The sequence below is a fragment of the Cryptotermes secundus genome, unplaced genomic scaffold, assembly GCF_002891405.2.
Source record: "Cryptotermes secundus unplaced genomic scaffold, Csec_1.0 scaffold1831, whole genome shotgun sequence".
NCBI classification, from domain to species: Eukaryota; Metazoa; Arthropoda; class Insecta; order Blattodea; family Kalotermitidae; genus Cryptotermes; species Cryptotermes secundus.
In genome coordinates this window covers 90,803-98,085 of record NW_019739257.1, presented here as the reverse complement: position 1 = coordinate 98,085, position 7,283 = coordinate 90,803, and positions in this window count along the sequence as shown.

Genomic DNA, 7,283 nt, shown 5'->3' with positions numbered 1-7,283 from the left:
CAACAACATCAAAATCTCGCTCTTGCACTAAACACAGCTGAGCACTAAATACGAAATTCAAGATGGCTACGTCTGCGTTATGTGCGTCGAATATAAGCGCGATTGGTGCGTGTATACAGAAAGCAGTGAAATAATGATCTTAGGGCAACGTCTTCTTTTCACTATTAAAGTTGAAATTTCATGTTAAACTCACAATACTACGTTCAAGATATCTATCTATTTTAGAAAACCATGTACTGGTAGAAATCAAATTTATAACGAGCAGAATTTTGTCCTGAAAGAACACGTGGACTTTGAACCATTGTTGAATGTTTTACGAAGGCAGTAAGTGATCATAAGTAGGGCCCGGATTTCTATGACATGTCATATTTTTTTTCTAGGGTTTATTCCTATTTTTAAATGTAATTATGCATGTTTCCAGTCATTCTTACTGAAATTATGTCGTTTTTATTGTGCATATAAATGCATATTTTAGAGTTTTATTGGTTTTACAGCATATTTTGGCATAATTTTGAAATAAGGTCATATTTTTGTCATTTTAGAAACAGTTCTTTGATATAATGTAAAATTTCGGCTCCATAATGTTTAGTATTACAAAATAAATTTCAGGCTGGACTGTTGCTTCAATGTGGAATAGAGTTCAAGTACATGAAGTTCGTATTAAAAACCACATTTTTGACTGGACTGTAGTTGCAGTTACAAAGGCGAAAATTTGTGAAATGCAGCATTTATGACCTGTCAAGCTGGCCTTTCCCAGTCGAGGCAGGAGGGAGGCAAGTGTAACGGGTATTCTCCTATTGTACTCCGTCTTACTATAAGGTATATACATCCCATTCTTTCTTGGAGGGCTTAGAAGTATTCTATTTATATATGTGGAGGGCGTTTTAAGACTTCAGTTTGACTTTACAATGCCTAAAGTGAGTACATGTAGTTCAAGGAGCGCAAAGTTGCGTAGTTTTGTACAGGAGTTTGGTGAAAAAGTGTTTAGTACCGATGGCAAGATATTTTATTGTAAGTTGTGTGGCGTGAAAGTTACGGCAGAAAAGCGATTTACTGTGCAGCAGCATTGTAAAACTTTTAAACATGGTAAATGTTTAAGCAGATTATCTACAAAGGATAGCAGACAAAGTTTGTTGTTTAAAAACAGTTCCACTAATTCTTCTTCTTCTTCTTCTTCTTCTTCTTCTTCACCTTCTTCAACGAACAATGGGTCGGAATTTTCGAAGGATTTGTGTCAGTGGATGGTATCTTCGAATATTCCATTAGAGAAATTGCATAATCAGCACTTCAGACAATTTTTGGAGACATACACTAGTCATCCTATCCAAAGTGAATCAACGTTAAGAAAGAATTATCTCTCTACATGTTATGAAGATATGTTAAATAAGATTCGAACATCTGTTGCTGACAACAAGATATGGGTTTCCTTGGACGAGACTTCTGACGTAGATGGGCGGTATATTGCGAATGTTATAGTTGGGACCCTGAAACAAGATCAACCTGGAGAGAGATTTCTTCTTGACTGTGAAGTTCTCGAAAGAGCAAATCATTCGACTATAGCTGTCCTATTTGATAATTCCATGAAGTTGTTGTGGCCAAATGGAATACAGCGAAATAATGTCCTTCTCCTAGTAACAGATGCCGCTCCATACATGAAGAAGGCTGCCAAAGGACTTCGAATCCTCTACCCGAAAATGGTCCATATTACTTGCCTCGCTCATGCATTGCATAGAGTGGCTGAAGAAGTTCGAGGACATTTTCCTGATGTAGATAGGCTAGTTTCAAACGGAAAGAAAATATTCATCAAGGCCCCTCTTCGAGTGCAGAAATTTAAACAAGAAGCTCCTCTACTGCCACTTCCTCCACAGCCTGTCGTCACACGGTGGGGTACATGGTTGGATGCTGTGGCATATTATTGTGAAAATTACACAGCCATTGAGAAAATGTTTAATGGCTTTGACAGCAGTGAGTCAACATCAATTAAAGCTGTCAAGGACTTATTCTCTACCACTCTAGCACAAAATCTGGCATACATAAAGTCAAACTTCTGTTCAATTTCAGGTGCAATAACTCGCCTGGAATTTGTAGGGACTGAACTCTGTGACGCGTTGGACACTGTAAAGAGCATTGAGAATGAACTAAACCGAACTCGTGGTGAAATAAGTGACAGGATTAAAACCAAAATAGAAAGTGTTCTTCATCGGAATGCTGGTTATTCAACATTATGCAAGATTGCAGATATACTTTCCGGTAAACTAGCAACATTCGAAGATGATACAGAACTGTCACCAAACGACTTGACATTCTTCAAATATGCTCCTGTCACATCATGTGATGTGGAACGAAGTTTTTCCAAATACAAAACTATCCTTAGTGATAATCGGCGATCTTTCAAATTTGAAAATTTGAAAATGCATGTAGTTATAAATTGCAATTGTAACAGTGAAAATTGAGACGTGAATAACTCAGTGAAAATTGAGACGTGAATAGCTTGGGTTCTTTTAAATGGTGTTTTTAGATAACAGAGTTAAGTTAGTGTTCATACCATGTGCACCAGTGTTTGTCTAAAATATGAACGCAAATATCAGTATTAAAAAGAAAACAATGAATGGTTTAATCCAGTACGAAATGTCGAAATTCCATCAGTTTTCTTTCCTTCAGAGACATAATAGGGCTAATTTGGTAAGTAGGACCTACTATCATATATTCATCATCTTTATTCTTAAACTCTAGTAAAAGTGGTAATTAAAATTGTGAAATTTTATGTCCCATTTAATATTTAAGGTCATATTTTACACTTTTTAGGTCATATTTGACATAATTTTGAATCATAAGTGCATGCATATATTTATAGTTTTTAGGTCATAAAAATCCGGGCCCTAATCATAAGCTTCTACGACTGTCACCAGATTAATATCGGTTAGAATTTCGCAAAAAATTTACACAACACCTGGAGGACACATCCAGTGCGATTGAAGGCCCGCCACAAAAAGGGTATGTGCACAGCATGTTCTTATAAGAATATGATACACGTATTTATATAACACAGTACCAATCAATTCTTGAACACTTTCATGAAAGAAATTCATCACGTAAAACGTTAATTATTATGCTTTGCATAATTCTTCATTCTTCATAACTTGTACTCTTCTCCAAGTATAATTAGAATGACCAAGTCAAGGATGAGGTGGGCAGGGCATGTAGCACGAATGGGAGAGACGAGGAATGCATATAGGATATTGGTGGGAAAATCAAAAGGAAAGAGATCACTGGTAAGACCAAGGCGTAGGTGGGTGGACAATATTAAAATGGATCTTAGAGATATAGGATGGGATGGGATTGATTGGATTGATCTGGCTCATGATATGGACGAGTGGAGACCTCTTGTGAACACGGTATTGAACCTTCGGGTTCCATAAAATGCTGGGAAATTGAGTAACTGCAGAATTGGCGGCTCCTCAAGAACAGGGTGATGTAACTGGAATAGGGTGAAGGGAAACATGCAGAACACCCATCTCTACTCACCTGCATGAACTAGATAGTCTGGAAATGACTGAATCGATCATAATACACCTATCGCAATTAATCGAATCGAATAAGTGTGAGCCAATCAGAGGATCTTAAATTTCCGTTCAAGGTTTTGAGTGTTGGCTCAGTAAGACTGCATAGCTTGTTAAGATATGTGTACGCCATTGAGGTATGTCGTGCAATTGATTAGATTAATTAGTAAATATGGACTTTGATTAGATGTTGTGAAACGAGAGTCGACATTTACGCATGAATTTAAATCTGTGTGTTACTTATGTATAAGGATTATGCTTACTATGCCCAGTGAAAATAGAAACAAACATGAAGTCAGTGTTACTTTTTTTTTTTTGGAAAGGGGGTGGGGGACCAAGTTTAATAGAACTTCACTCAAATCCAACCCAAAGGATATGGGCGAAGTGATGTTAAACTTACTTATGGAGCTGAGCCCTTCTTGAGAAGCTGCCAATTGTGCAGCCACTCAAGAATCTTCCAGCCGTTTGTAGACTCCGAAGGTTCATTACTGTGTTCACAAGAGCCCTCCACTGGTCCCTGTCCTGAGCCAGATCAATCCAATCCATACCATCCGATCTCACTAGGATACATTTTAATATTGTCTACCCACCTACACCTTGGTCTTCCCAGCAGTCTCTTTCCTTCTGGCGTTCTCATCAATATCCTATATGCATTCCTCGCCTCCACATTCGTGCTATATTCCCTACCAACCTCATCCTCTTCGACTAGTGATATTGAACACAGTTCAAAAATAGAAATAGGTTGGGTTGTAAAAGTATTTATTTCCCCACCAACCTATTTATATTTTTGAACTGTGTTCACTATCACAAGTCGAGGAGGATGAGTTTGGCAGGGCATGTAGCACGAATGGGGGAGGCGAAGAATGCATATAGGATATTGGTGGGAGAGCCTGAAGAAAAGAGACTCTGCAGTACAAGAGATCTGGTTGTAAGAGTATTTATTGCTAGTAGCGAAAAAAGCATTGGAAGGGGGACGAGGGGGAGCACTCAAAATAGTTCCTGAGGTAGCGTACCTTCTTAACGATTGTGCTCTCTGCCCTGGAGGCCATTTTAAATTTAGTTCATGTAAGCTGCGTAGAGATGGCAGCAGCATTGCACCTAGGTATCATGGCGGCCATGTTGCCATGTTGGGAGTTTCACGGGGCTGCTCAGGAGACTCCAGCTCCATGAGTAAGAAAGCAAGCAAAACATTCAACATAAGGAACAGTGACTATGAAGAAAGCAGTCTTCTGGGATTTGGCACCGTGTATAAGTGGTGTTAACCGACGTTTCGGACGAACGTATCGCCTCCATCTTCAGGGTAGAAGAGAATATAAGAATTCTGCAAGCGAGGAGACCGTGAGAACCGGTAAAAGCAGACTGTTTGGGAATATACACAGCTATGTGAGAGCAGTGAGGGTGAAGGGGGAAGGGCAAGTATACAAGTGAAAGCAGTAGTGTGGGAGGGGTAGGGGAAAGGGAGCTGGGACAAGCGTGGTTTTTGTGTAGGGGAGAGAAAGGCAAGGTTAAAGGCTGGGCACTAATCCGTAAGCTGAGGGGGTGGGGGTGGTTGTTGGTTGGTCATGGCCTGTGTGGCCTTCTGGATCTGGCGTCATATCCCGGTGGGGGTTTTTTAAGAGAACAGATGAGAGGTTTCCAAGACTTGCTGAGACAAAACCCCCCCTCTCTGTTCATATTTCCTGGATGCAGTTCAACCACCCCCACCCCCCTCAGTTTACGGATTAGTGCCCAGTCTTTAACCTTGCCTTTCTCTCCCCTACACAAAAACCACGCTTGTACCAGCTCCCTTTCCCCTACCCCTCCCACACTACTGCTTTCACTTGTATACTTGCCCTTCCCCCTTCACCCTCACTGCTCTCACATAGCTGTGTATATTCCCAAACAGTCTGCTTTTACCGGTTCTCACGGTCTCCTCGCTTGCAGAATTCTTATATTCTCTTCTACCCTGAAGATGGAGGCGATACGTTCGTCCGAAACGTCGGTTAACACCACTTATACACGGTGCCAAATCCCAGAAGACTGCTTTCTTCATAGTCACCGCCGTGAAAGCCTCAAATCTTACAACATGAAATAAGCCCTCTGAACACAGCTGTCAGTGAGGATGTGGAGGAGCGAACTCCGGCGGGCGATTTAGGATTCTCAATTAGGTAGGCCTGCCCAGTGAGCAGTGGCCCGAGGGCAATGGATTTGCGTTGATAATTTTCTTCTTGTCTGAATTAGTATCTGTGATCCGTGATAGTAATAATCATTAATGTCAAAAGCTTCAGCTGCCAGCCAACCCGATAACATCACTAAAAGTTCGAGACACTGTCGCTAGATGGCAAAAAGTATGTTTCACTGAATCGAAAGGTTGGCCGTTTACCCATCCACTCCCTCCACGAAAACAATCGCAAATATGTAGTAAAGCCAATTTAGAGATAGCTCCCAACGTTGTGGAACAAACTTACTGTCCCTATCTTGAGAGCACCTTCGTAGCATTATACTCCAGAAGACAGTCATGTTCTTATTTAACGCAATGATAACCTGAAGTCTCACATAACAAGACACTTCGCGACCTTGGTTCATTTCAACCTGAAGATTGAGGCAGTATGCACCTTCAGAACATTCGCACCCATTTACCCGATTATAAAGCATCATAAGCCAGAGGACTTGAATAGACATTTCAAATGTGATTTATTTGTAGTAAAAGTTACGTTGGAAAACAGGTACTAAAGACCTCACACAAGATGAGTCATTTTGTGTAGTCTCCTCATTGCACAACTTTAGTCCACAGGCGACAAAATCACTATTGCGCAAACTTCTGAACGTTCTGAACCGTTCTCTGCACTATCGGCTCTCCATCCTCGGCAAATCAATCGGTAAGATTCTACCGACCTTTCCGTTGGACGACATCAGCCGTACTTTTCATCCTCGCACACGTCGAGTCACGTGCTACTTTCCACCAATGAGTCCCGTGTTGTTTTGCATCCGAGAGGTCCGAGAGAGCCTTATGCACAAACAGTGGGTCCGATTTTAACAGATATCTCAACGCCGATTGATTGTGTCTATGATTTCGATGTACCGTTACATTCTGATTGGCGTCTTAGGTTGTGTTGATGTATGAGCCATTGTTGAGCCGGAAATTATTGTAACTTTCATTATTTCTTTTCTTGAGCAATGATTTACAGTTTGCCTTTGAAGCCACTTCAAATCTTGACGTTGGCCGGGCTTGTCTCCCATTATTTCAGTGTATACTACTACAATTTCGTCTTCTTGCATAAGTTACCTCTGCCTGCCTCGTAACCGAGGTTTCATACACTTCATTTCTAGAAAAGTAGAGTACACAAGCGAAATACGAGGCACCGCGGGTTTCTGAAACTTTCACGAGGAAAAGGGAGGACTGGAGTATTCGAGGGACATACTCATGTAGACATGTGACCCAGCCTCCCCCACGCGGCACTGCTTGCTAGCTAAGGCTGTTCGTCAGGAGTGTCTCCTAGATACGAGGTCGGCCTGTCCAGATGGGTCACCATCATTTTCGCTCTCGAATGACGGTGAATCCTCTGGACCAGTGTTCCGCAACCGGTGGACCGTCACAATGTGAAAGGTGTGACGCGAACTTTTACCTATTGTAAGAAATTAATTGAAGAAAGCAGTCTTCTGGGATTTGGCACCGTGTATATGTGGTGTTAACCGACGTTTCGGAGGAACGTATCGCCTCCATCTTCAGGGTAGAAGAAAAAA